The following is a 13,533-nucleotide window of genomic DNA, read 5'->3' on the forward strand; positions in this document are numbered from 1 at the left end:
ACCAGCTTTATGTAACGACTTTCTGGGTTCCCCTTTCTGTGCGTTTTTTTACTCTCTTTCTTACTTTTTCTCTCTCACTTTTTCTCACATGGCATTTACGCATTTACGTTGAGTCTAATAAACCACTCGGCTCATTGCTTGGTTTTTTACCCTCTCTCTCTCTCTCTCTCTCTCTCTCTCTCCTCTCTCTCTCTCTCTCTCTCTCTCTCTTCTCTCTACCCCCTAGACTGGTAGCACAAGTCTACTTAAGTCCATCCCATATTTTTTCGACTATTTTAAATTCATGAATAAAATAAGAAGCTCCTTAAACGCTTTCTCTCGGGGAGAGAGAGAGAGAGAGAGAGAGAGAGAGAGAGAGAGAGATTTCGTCATATTTCCCGCCAAGAGCTGGCGTCAGGCTCTCTGTAATAGCCTGGGCATGAAAGCTTACTTTCAACTTTAGTCAGATTATGATGCCCTGTGCCCTATTCCCTGTGCCCCGGACATGGAGAGGGGAGGGGGTACTTCCCTTTCTTCTTTGGGGCTTGCCGTTGAAAGGGAAAGGAGAGAGAGAGGGAGGGATGGAGGGAGGTACAAACAGTACTAAAAGAACCGTATCTCTTTGTGCTCGAGAGAGAGAGAGAGAGAGAGAGAGAGAGTACCCCTCTTCCGTTGCGTCTTATTATATTGAGAGAGAGAGAGAGAATATATTATATGCTGTGGCCTAAGGTTTAGACATCAACTCATATCGTATCCTGAGTATAGGCCTATATGTTCCTTATATACCATATTCTAGTCACTTATTAATAAAAACAAGAGGTCTAACTTTCTCTCACTTGTTTATAGACGTTTGTTGTTGTTGTTTGTAATAAACAATCACAACTAACAACGAGAAATCAACAAAAACAGCAATGAAATAGTCTGTGTTCGGTTATATATGTTATAACATATATTAGCGCGTGGGCGCCAGATTCCTCACTTTCACCCCACAGAGAGAGAGAGAGAGAGAGAGAGAGAGAGAGAGAGAGAGAGCGTTACGCTCGGGTACGTTAAGGAGTCGGTAAATAATATTTTAAAAATATTTAGATAATAATTAAATATTATTTTTTAAAAAACGCACACATACATATAGGCCTAAAAAAACGAAATTTGTCTTTTATTTGATTTCAAAATCAATTTCTCTGAAGATTATTTCAATAGATGATCTATTTTTGTCTTGTGTAAGTGTGTAAGTATGTGTACTTGTGTGTGTATGCGCGCGTGCGTGTGTGCGTGTCCTAATTTCGCGCGTCAAACCGTACGTAACGTTTCTCAATCTATAATGATCCTTTCGTGATATCATGTGTCGCCATTGTGGTTTGGGTGTGTGCGTGATTCATTTCCAGGTATTTGATGATATTCTCTCTCTCTCTCTCTCTCTCTCTCTCTCTCTCTCTCTCTCTCTCTCTCCATGTCCAGAGAATGAATCTATACATATATATATCTATCTCTCTCTCTCTCCCGCCAGGCCTGACCCACCACCAGCGAATAAAAGAGAGACAGACAGGCAGACGTCTACGACGCGCGGAAGGAAGGAATCCTAGTCGTCTTCACGTACGCCATGTCGTCCACGCTCCCGCGCACGCGCAGCGTCAGCGCGGCTTCCTCCACGTCGAGCGCAGCGTCGACTAATAAGGTGAGATTTAAAAAAAAAAACAGTTAATTTATTTTAAGGATTGTTTACATGTGACGTCATACGTCACGTGACCCAGTCGTAGGTCTGTTGATATATTGTGAAGATATGAATCTTGTTCTAAATGTTAGAACATACTAGATGAAATATACTTTAATCTCTCTCTTTCTCTCTCATATATATATATATATATATATATATATTTACTAAATTTCCCATTCTCTCTACATGACACCAAGAGATATCCTAACGAGTCCCTCCCTACCCCCGCAGGATCGTGTCCGGCCGGTGTCCCTGTGCGACACTTCCTGGGCCAGAGCGACCGGCCAAGAGATTCGGCAGCACCAGCTGGTACGTTCACCCTCCCAGGCCAATAACCTCTGCACCACCGTCCCGCAGAGCCTGGTCGTTCAGAACCTCGGGGGGAGGCACACCCCGACCAGGAGTAGCCTGCGGCACTCGCGAATGCTCGTCATGGCCAGGAACGGCAAATGTGAGTTCGAGTGCGGGGTTGCGGACCCTACACCCTATACGCTGTAGCCTCTATCTGGTACCCGATACCCTATACCTGATGCCTTATACCCTATGCTCGATACCATATGCCTGATACTCGGTACCTTATACCCGATACCCTATACCCAATACCTTATACCCTATACCCAATACCCAATACCCATTACTGTATACCCTATAGCCGATACCCTATACCCATTGCACAGCACCTTATACCCAATACCCTATACCCGATTCCCTATACCCAATACCTTATAACCTATACCCAATACCTGATAACCTGTACTCAATACCTATACCCTATAGCCGATACCTTATAACCAATACCTGATACCCTATACCTAGTACTGTAAACCCAATACCTTATACCCAATACCTGATACCCTATACCTAGTACTGTAAACCCAATACCTTATACCCAATACCTGATACCCTATACCTAGTACTGTAAACCCAATACCTTATACCCAATACCCAGCACCTTATACCTGATACCCTATACCCAATTCCCTATACCCAACACCTTATGCCCTATACCCAACACCTTATACCCTATACCGAATAGCCAATACCTTATACCCTATACCCAATACCTTATATCCTATTAACGAATACCCTCGTTCCCGCATTCTCATCATTTGTTGCGAAGGTCTAGTGTACTTTAGACTAGGATTATTGAGGCTTCATTACTATGCAGTTATTTTTTGACAATGATAAGGCCTTTATCACTCGGGGGGCGTTGGCTGAGAGACAACGGCTGAGTCTCTCTCTCTCTCTCTCTCTCTCTCCCTTTCCTATTTGGCAGAGAGAGAGAGAGATGGCCTGAACATAAATTTTTATAACATAATTATGACCTGAGACCATTTCTCGTCCCCTGAAAACCATTGCGCCGGCTTTGTCTGTCCGTCCGCACTTTTTTTTTGTCTGACCTCAGATCTTAAAAAACAATTGAGGCTAGAGGGCTGCAAATTGGTACGTTGATCATCCACCCTCCCGTCATGAAACATGCCAAGTTGCAGCCCTCTAGCTTTAGTAGTTTTTATCTTATTCAAGGTTAAAGTTAGCCATAATCATAAGCCAGCCCACCACTGGACTGTGGTTAAAGCTTCATGGGCCGCCACAACTCGTAGGGTGAGATAGATCTATTTTCGGTGGCGTTGATTATTCGCTGTACGGAAAACACAGGATTTTTTTTTATGGTAAATCCCAGTATTTGTATAGGATTTTTATAGTAACTCCTTAGATATAGAATACGACATTTTCTATATCTTAGGATTTACTATTAATACGTTATAAATTTATCAATACATCTTACTGTACCTCTCATCCAGTTGCATAAATATGTATATGTTACCCTGACCTGACTCTTGAAGTGAGGTCAGAGGTCAAACTCTACTACGTATATCAGGTCAGGGGTCAAACTGTACTATGTATATTTGGTCAGAGGTCAAACTCCACTACATATATTAAGTCATAGGTCAAACTCCACTGCATATATTAGGTTAGAGGTCAAACTCCACTACATATATTAAGTCATAGGTCAAACTCCACTGCATATATTAGGTCAGAGGTCAAATTCCACTACATATATTAAGTCATAGGTCAAACTCCACTGCATATATTAGGTCAGAGGTCAAACTTCACTGCATATATTAGGTCATAGGTCAAACTCTACTACATATATTAGGTCAGACCAACCTTTGATGTCGTTCCATACTGGGAAATTTCAAGGTCTCTTTATGGGGGGTCAAAGGTCTACGCACGTATTTCGGAGGGCAGTCGTGACCTGTCTGGGTCATGTATAGGGTGTGAGGCTCGCAGCTTCACTCCCCGAAAAAGACCTGCTAAGGAGAGAGAGAGAGAGAGAGAGAGAGAGAGAGAGAGAGAGCTCATCATAATTACAGTCATATAGTGGTAGCATCCCACTGAGTCCACCAACCAACCCGTATGCAGTGCGGACACAAAGGCCCTTTTCCGATAACCCCCCTCCTTAATTCTGGGCACGCAACCTCCCTCCATCTCTTTAGGTGCCCCGTGCCCCAGAGAGCGAGCAAGCGAGAGAGAGAGAGAGAGAGAGCGTGCCATGTGGGTATCTTCGCTCTCCACCTCGGTTTGCCCCAAAAGCTGGGCACAGGATTTTAACCCCGCCCGGGGCATGTCCCTTCCTCGGGCACTGTTGGAAAACAAAGCGTCTCTCTCTCTCTCTCTCTCTCTCTCTCTCTCTCTCTCTCTCTCTCTCTATCTGTAGGGGTCTCTTTCTGCAAAGCTTGGTGAAAAAAAGGAATATTGCCTTCTATAGCAGAACTGTTTATAGTTACTCCCCCTCCCGCCCCCTACCTCTCTCTCTCTCTCTCTCTCTCTCTCTCTCTCTCTCTCTCTCTCTCTCTCAGAGCCACTCCAATCAAATTGATCTACGGCAAATTAGACAATACCACACGAAAAAAAAAAGGGGGGGTCGGGTGGCGAGGGAGACAGAGTAATGACTTGTATCCTCAGCAACGCCATTACAATAGTCCCCCCGGGTATGCAAATTAGCCACAGGGAGGCCTACGGCCCTGTGTGTAGTAGTGGTCTCATAGCAATACGTAAGAACTATACATCGAGTTCAGATGTGAAGTGATCTGGGTTCCTTGAGTTATTCGTAAAGTTGGTTTGTTTCTCTCCCGTGAGATGCCCAGCGTTCGATTCCGAGAGAGAGAGAGAGAGAGAGAGCGTGTGTATGTGTGTGTGTACCAAGCGTCCTAGGGCACGTTAGCGAGGAAGAGATTTTGAGACGTGGTACCCTAAACCGGTTTCATTAGCATTGCTTCGAGAACATTCTCTCTCTCTCTCTCTCTCTCTCTCTCTCTCTCTCTCTCTCGTTCATCGCTTGTTATTATCGGAAATCTCATTTACTCCCGACCTCCTATAACGGGTCGTCTTAAGGGGGACTAGGGAGAGATATAAACACTTGACCCCTGGTGACCTTGCTACGAAAATGGCTACCCCACCCTACCCCCTCCCTCCCTCTCCCTCTACTATACCCCTCTCGGTAGGACCAATACCCTTCCCCACCACTCCACTAACTCCCTTCAGCACTCCTCCATTGATAATAATAATAATAATAATAATAATAATAATAATAATAATAATAATAATATACATTTACAAGAAACTGCCTCATTCACAAAAGTGACCTGATTTCTGGTCTTGAAGGAGTCGAAGAAGAAGAAAAAGAGGAGGAGGAAGACGATGAGGAGGAGGAGGAAGGAGGAAGTATGGGTGGGGGTGGTAGGAGGAGGAGGAGGGGCGAGGTGGCGAGAGCGAGATGAGAGAGAGAGAGAGAGAGAGAGAGCTTATGAGTAGTTTTGTTATGTTATGTTAGAATGCTATTGTTTGCCCTTGAGGCTGATGCAGAAGGGGAATATATAATTGAGCTCTCTCTCTCTCTCTCTCTCTCTCTCTCTCTCTCTCTCTCTCTCTCTCTCTCTCATTCAGTAGTCAACAAGATATTTTTTTCTATTCTACTCGAGCTCCACCAGTCATTTTTTCAGGTGAAAAGTGGAAAATTATGACCTAAAACTCTGTTCATTTTTTCAGTGTTTGTTCGACTTGCCTCTGTGTGTGTGTGTGTGTGTGTGTGAGAGAGAGAGAGAGAGAGAGAGAGAGAGAGAGAGAGGAGATTGAGAGAGCGAGAGAGAGAGAGGAGAGAGAGAGAGAGAGAGAGAGAGAGAGAGAGAGAGAGAGAGAGAGAGAATCATTATGAAACTAACAGACCAGTAGTTGAGACCAAACTTGGCCAAACAATTCGTTACGTAGCCCCGTCAAGATTGTCCAGTTTTTTAAAGCAACTATGCCTCAGATTCCTTCGAAAAAAAACCCACTAGTATCCATTGGGAAGGTGGTTTCTTTTTTTTATGACGATACATCACTAAATAGCCTTGACTGCTACGTTCTCCTTTCATGGGGGCACTCTATACCACGAAGCCTGGGACAGCTCTATATAATCGATCTACATCACAATATATTCCCTCCTCCTGCGGTCTTGTACGAAATCAACCGACCCCGCCCAGACGGGACCCCTAAATCCAGTTCGTCCCAGAGTATATGACCACAAGTATAGCCTTGACGATCGATCGAGTTCTTGATCGACCTGACTGACACTCGACCGAGCGGGCAAGGCCAGCCAGCCAGCCAGGCAGGCAGCCACAGGGCCCCTAGAAGCAGGTCTATATCTATAGGGGCGTCTCTTCCGTGAAATCGAAAGGGGGTAGGGGGACAAGTCCTGTCCAGCCAGGCAGCCACAGGGCCCCTAGAAGCAGGTCTATATCTATAGGGGCGTCTCTTCCGTGAAATCGAAAGGAAGGTAGGTGCGGGGAGGGGGAGGGAGGGTGGGGGGGGAGAAAGTCATGTCGAAATCAGGGCCCCTTCCCGAAAAGTAGTAGGGGCTCCAGTTGGTTCCGTAGGGCGGTCGTGAGCAGAAGAGAGGCTACGGGGCATAGTAATGGACGTCGCCGTGGATGGTCAGGCCTCCAGCTTGGAAGGTTATTTCTATATTTATTTCCAACCATCTTTTCTGTCTATATTGACAAAGGTTAACAGTAGTGTGGATATAATACTTCCGTGACCAGGACTACACAGTGGTTATACTTATAGTGCCATTTTCGTCTTCGGAATTCTCGACAATATAACTTCGGTGCAGAAAGTGAAGACCTGGTTATATGACGGACCATTACAACCCTTCAACGTGACTGGTCACCGGTTCAAATGCCGACCAGTGCCAGAGTAAAGAACTTGGGGTATGGGGCCGGCAGCCCCATCCTAAACTTACACAGAGGACGGGGAAAATAACGCTGTACACTCGAGAGGAATAAAAAGGAAAAAAAGAAAACAAAAATACCTGACATTTTGAATCGTTAAGTGTGTCAGAACGATTAGTCAGTGGCTGGAAATAACATTTCCTCTCTCTCTCTCTCTCTCTCTTCTCTCTCTCTCTCTCAGCGACCTTTAGCGACCCAGCCAACGGCATTTCTCATCCTGGGGTCGTCTGCGGTGTTATTCTGTACGTGTGTATGTGTGTCTGTTTTGAAGGAAATGCTCGAAGCAGCGTTATTATACATATGACTTTGTCTCGCCATTTCAAAACTCACGCTACTATGAGTATTATTTTTCATAATTAAGAATATTTACGTACAAAAAACATTTATCGTCATTATCAAAAGGCAAAAGTCAAAACCTAGAAAGTTGACCCCTTATAAGATACTGCTGTGACCTCTTGTATATTATTATGTGACCCCGGTGGTAGGTATCACAGCTTCAAGAACACCCCCCACCCTCCCCCATGCGAGAGAGAAAGAGGCGGGGGGGAACTGGGAGGAGGAAATATTACGGGTGGGGAGAATCCCCCTTCAGGAACTCTGCCATGTAACGGGAAGTGAGTATTAGTATTAGTAGTCGGGAAGTCTTCGTAACGGCGCACCTTTCGAGACGTGAATTATTTTATTTACGATTTTCTCGTTGTGGGAAGAAGCAGAGACCGGGAACGGGGGTGAAGATGACGTATGAGAAGAGGAAGAAGGGGGTAGGGGGGTCAGAGCCCCCCAGGAATACAGAAACTATTATATATATATAAAGACGCGGTTTGACCTTAACGAGTTCTGCTCGTATATACACCTTCCTGTTTTGTCTGTCCGTCTGTCTCGCATATCAATCGAGTGACTATACCACACCGACCTTGGGATCGGGTTGTTGATTGTGTGGGGGGGGGGGGCTGCCTTCTTCTACCTACCTCCCTCCCTCCGTCACCATCCTCCAACAATCTCCCTCAAACGACGCCCGCCCCCCAACAAAGAGAGACTCGTTTACAAACTGTCTTCGCAAGATGCGCTACAATATCATCCCCTGCTAATTCCCGCTCTTCCTCTCTTTTTCTGCAGCTATACGGGACAGGAGATGGACAGCCAACAGCCTCGGGCGCGTGGGCGTGCTGGTGGTCACGGCCCAGATCCTCGTGGGCGTGATGGGCTGCACCTTGGCCACCTGGTTCTTGATGTGGGCGCCGTCTCTCAGGTTCAGAGAAGTTCCCCATTACGCTGGCGTTCCCGTAAGTCTTTTGGTATCTTATTGTGAGAGAGAGAGAGAGAGAGAGAGAGAGAGAGAGAGAGAGAGAGAGAGAGAGAGAGAGAGAGAGAGAGAGAGATAAAAATCACACCCATTCTCTATAGTACTACTATTTTAACTCGCCTTTGAGCTCCACCCACATTAACAAATGAATAACGAATTACATTTTAGCACCTGGATACTGTAAATAACTCTCTCTCTCTCTCTCAGTATACTATAATACTTATAAATATATTAATGATTACTTTCGAAATGCTTTATATACATCACGAGTCGATATGAATCACACTTAGGCCTATAGTATTCTCTCTCTCTCTCACTTGAAGGAATAGACGTTGTATTGCTATGACGCCATTCTCTCTCTCTCTCTCTCTCCCAAACATGGCGAATTAACACTCCTTACGTACACTGTGAAATATTCAACGCTCCAGGATGAGACGATTCTGACGTGTTGTATTTACACAGGTGCAGCTTTTGGGAAGAACAGTGTCTGCCTTATTAACAAGTTTCTCTTTCACTCACACACACACACACGTTCTCTCTCTCTCTCTTTCTCTTGATTTCCTCTTTGTTCGTTGTGGGCTACTTGTTCAGTCATAGCTGGGCAGGTAGTAGTACCATCAATGTCGCTCCTTGTTTTGGTATTAATAAATATAAATATAATTCTATCTATCTATACATATACATGCACAACACACCTGTATATACTACTTATCATTTCACTTGTTTCTCCTCAAAACCTTTTTAACTAAATATTTCTGCAATCATTTCTTCCTCACAAACTTAAACTCAAATAAAACCTTTAATTCTAAGGACTGTGTCCTACACCAAGGGAGCCACAACCCTTCGTCAGGTGCTTCAGATACTTAGACCCTGCCATGTTCTAGTCTTCATTTACCTGAGAATTAGTTCGTTGATATTAATGACAGGTACTCGTTGTAGGAATTAATTCCCCTTGTATTTGAACAATTTATTTACAGCGCATCCCCAACTTAAGGTGATTCGATCTTTGGGCGCTTTTTCACCGCCACTAATGGCATTTTACAACGCCATTAGTGGCGTTTTATAGCACCATTTAATGGCGTGTTACAGCACCTTCAGTGGCGTTTTACAGTACCATTTAATGGTGTTTTACAGCACCATCAATGGCATTTTATAGTATCACTAATGTCATTTTACACCGCCATTTTAATGGCGTTTTGCAGCATCATTTTAATGGCGTTTTACAGACATTTAATGGCATTTTACAGACATTAATGGCATTTTACAGACATTTAATGGCATTTTACAGCGCAATTAATGGTATTTTACAGTGCCATTTAATGGCGTTTTACATCCCCATTAATAGAGTTTTACAGCACCATTTAACGGTATTTTACAGCACCATTTAATGGCATTTTACAGCCCCATTTATTGGCATTTTACAGCCCCATTTAATGGCATTTTACAGCCCCATTTAATGGCATTTTACAGCCCCATTTAATGGCATTTTACAGCGCTATTAATGGCTTTGTTCAGCACTGTATGTGTTATTGACAGTGCTAACAGAAAGAATCGGCATGAAGTTAGGTAAATGGCGCCAAAACTCAAGTTACAGCATCGTAAGCACCAATAACGTCGAAAAACTGACTTACTGCAGAAATCAACCTAACTCCTGGTGCTGGAACGGATCCCCTGTTGTAAATCGAGGATGCACTATATATCTTGATTTATTTATCAATTAACTGGTCTCATCTTTATGTATTTCCATTTTCTTCTGTAACTTCTTTAAAGAGGTTAAGGCGCTTTTCAATTATATTCATCAGAAATTATTTCCAGGGTTACGACGCATGTTCCAGGCCTACGACGCCTACAACGCTGATCTGGCAGATGAAATATGACACCAAAAATGCAAAATATAATCAATATTTGTAGGGGTTTTTTTTAAGCAAAATGCCATAAGAATGCAGTTTACATAGTTTTCAATGCACCCAAAGCATTAAAAGTAAGGTTTTATTAGGACTTTTGACAATGTTCTGGCTTACGACGCGTCTCAAGAACAGAACCCCTGTTGTTTCCCGGGGACTGCCTGTATTTCTTTCAATTCAACAGAAAACTAATGATTCTTTCCATCTGCAGGTCTTCCTTGCTGGTGTCTGCGGCGCAATTTTAATCAGCTGCTTCCACCGGAGACGACAGCGCTCGGTTGCTAATATAATTAAGGTAAAAAGTGTAGCGCGTATTCAAGAGAGAGTTGCAAAAATAATTATTAGACAGCTGAAAGTGTCATAAACATTTACATCATTGGACAGATAAGTGAAGTGAACTTTTGCATAGCCTGTTTTTAGCTTTTATGAAATTTAGGCCGTCACGCCAAGCACCGGAGAGAGAGAGAGAGAGAGAGAGAGAGAGAGGGAGAGAGGAGAAAGCAATGAGAGAGCAAGAGAGAGAGAAGAGTGAGAGCGATGAAGCGAGAGAGTGGGGGGGGGAAGTTACACAAAGAGTATGCTGATCTCTATACCTGGCTGAGAGAGAGGGGTAGGGGGGAAGTTGCACAAAGAGTATGCTGATCTCTATACCTGGCTAAGAGGATTTCAAAATGATAAAAGTACTATTCATTAAGGAACAGCACACACCCAACTCCACTTGCGTTTAAGACACAAACCAGTCAGGAAAATACTACCAAAGACTCACCAGAACCTTTTAGGATAACAGCAGATGACAATTTGTATTCAATATTTGACTACCATTGACAGTGTGCCATTTTTGTACTTCAAGGAACGCTATACTATCTGCATCATAATTCAAGGAACACTAGTATACTTCCTGCATCATACGTAATTCTAAGATGACTGGTACCTCTTAGGATTTTTGTAAAGTGGTCTAGTTCTTAGTTCATATGTTTGTCTTTTACACATTGGTAAATCACCACCATATATATGCTGTTTGACTTATGTATCTTGCATGAAGGCTATTACAGGTTTCATTTACTTATAGATGTACTTTGTATAAAGAGGTTAGCATTTTAACATCACAGATTCCACAGTCTGAGGAAAAAATACTCTTAACATTTATAACTTATTTGATCTATAATTATATTAAGAAAACCTATAAACAATATCTGACATGTTTTCTAAACCAAGGAACTGATAGTATAACTATATTTACAGGGTGTCCTCGTGGCTTTCTGCTGCATAAGCATTGTCACATGCCTGTGCGTATGTATCTTCACAGCATTCCATCTCTCCTCCCTGGCCATGATGGCCTGCCACACACAACATTCTGCTGTTCAGCACCCGTCCTCAGACGGAGGTCCTTCTCGGGGCGACGGCGTTGCCTCCGGCAACTTCCCAAAACTGCAGGTAGAGCCAGTCAGGAGGAATGGTCTTCTAGAAGACCCCAACAGGGATTCCTCAGGTCACAACACCCTTTCTGACGAGTACAGCGCTTACGACGACGAAGACGACTTGGAAGGCAGCGGTTACGTGGAAAAACCGTCTACAGAGATGAGGAATACGCAGACGAGAGTGCCCTCGAGTTTGAGACTGTGACGCTCGACAGCATTCGAGTTTCTCTGGAAAACGAAATCCTGTTGAATGTGACCTCCTGCGCCTGCGAGAGCCAAGATGCTGGGCGTGTGAGGTCTATGACCTACCCCGGTCTTTCTTGCCTTGAAGTCAACAACATCCTGCCCGTTCTCTTCGTGGCTTCCTGTGTAGTGAATGCCGTAGGGGCAATGCTCTCCGCTTTGATCCTCTACTTGCTGTGGTCTTTCAGAAACAGTTTTTATGGCCCGGCCAAGCCCCACGAAACGAGGCCTTTCATTTTCACCAGCAATTTCAAAAAGAGACCAAAGGAGACAAACGGGTCTGGCCCTGAATCCACAAACGGTAATTCGAGGGTCAGTTGACGAAGATGATGATAAATTTAAGACTATTCTTATAATACGTATATTAAAATGCACCAATGGTTCTAACAGACTTAGAGCTGTTTCAATAGAGGCCTTCTTCCAGCCACTGGGAGTGCCTTTATCCGTGGAGAGAGAAAGATACCAGAGGCTCGCTTTAGATTTTGTACCTCAAAAACAGACTTTGTAGGAAATCAACATCGGTATACCAAAAAACCTTTGAAAAGGTGACCGTTCGGACTTATTTTTATTTCCTCATTAGTTGTAACAAATAGAATTTTGTGATGAAAAGTTAATAAAAAAAACTAATATACATCAAACATCTAATTACAGCAAATAAGGTCGGCCAACTTCATAACACAAAATGGCCAAAAATGCGACGCTTTCAGGAAGATTTTGTTAGTGTGGCCAGAGTTCCTCAAGAAGACATAGCTTGTGCTGTGTGAAGCAATGAGGAGAACGGTCTTTGACTTCCTTCAGTGAAAGCTGATGCTGACAGGCAATGCCGTGATAGGAACCGCTTGTCTGCTATTGGCTGTTGTAGTGTCGCACCGTTATCAAAGATGTTAAGTGTGCCAAAAATAATAGTGTCAGATTTACATTTCTGTTAGAATGCACCGTTATAAAAGGTTCTTCTAGGGACTCTGCAATATTGTAATGAGTTGTGCGTTTTGAAGCACAGGGATCTGAGTATGTGATACTCTACAATAGTACCGAGATAAGAGAGAGGACTGGAAACTTTAATTACCATAGAAGTAAGAATGGAATAATCCTATTTTAAATGATGAATCTTTACAGTAAAATTCCACTGTGCGTTTTAATCACAAATTTCTAACCTTCTCCTCAATAATTGGTGAGTGATGTTACATTACTTCGTCTAATTCTGAAATAAACATTAAATAGAAGACTTTCACAATGCTTCATCTTTTCAAAAATATGAAGCGTTTAGCATGGCTGTTTTTAGACTCAAACACTAGAAATTTCACTGAAGAGAAACTTGCAGCATAATGCCAACATGTCATATGTTGCACCAATAAAACCTTCCACATACGTACACGTGTTTACAACCTTTTACATGGGGATAAAGTGCTGATGTTTTACATGCAGATCAGTCAAATGTTGACCACTTAATCCAAGCAGCAAAGCAATGGTCTGTACTGCAACCTTCTGGACACTAGCCTTAGCATAACTCCTATGGGAAACATCAGAAACAACTAAAGCAACTTGGGGACTTCTACCAATCAAAGCCAAGATTCTGCAGCACTGTTCAGTATCCACGCGCATTCTGGCCGTACAGACGTAACAGCAATACAGTTCGCGAGAGTTTTTCATTACATAAGTAACAAAGCTAAATATAGGCTTTCATTCAAAACAGCAGTAATAT

At 43.4% G+C, this 13,533-nt stretch overlaps 1 pseudogene; it reads left to right on the plus strand.

Moving 5' to 3' along the window:
* Positions 1-13,201, plus strand: part of LOC135204896 (uncharacterized) — a 20,256-nt pseudogene extending 7,055 nt beyond the window's left edge.
* The last annotated feature ends 332 nt before the right edge of the window (positions 13,202-13,533 follow it).

The sequence above is a fragment of the Macrobrachium nipponense genome, chromosome 47 (genome assembly GCF_015104395.2).
Source record: "Macrobrachium nipponense isolate FS-2020 chromosome 47, ASM1510439v2, whole genome shotgun sequence".
NCBI lineage: Eukaryota > Metazoa > Arthropoda > Malacostraca > Decapoda > Palaemonidae > Macrobrachium > Macrobrachium nipponense.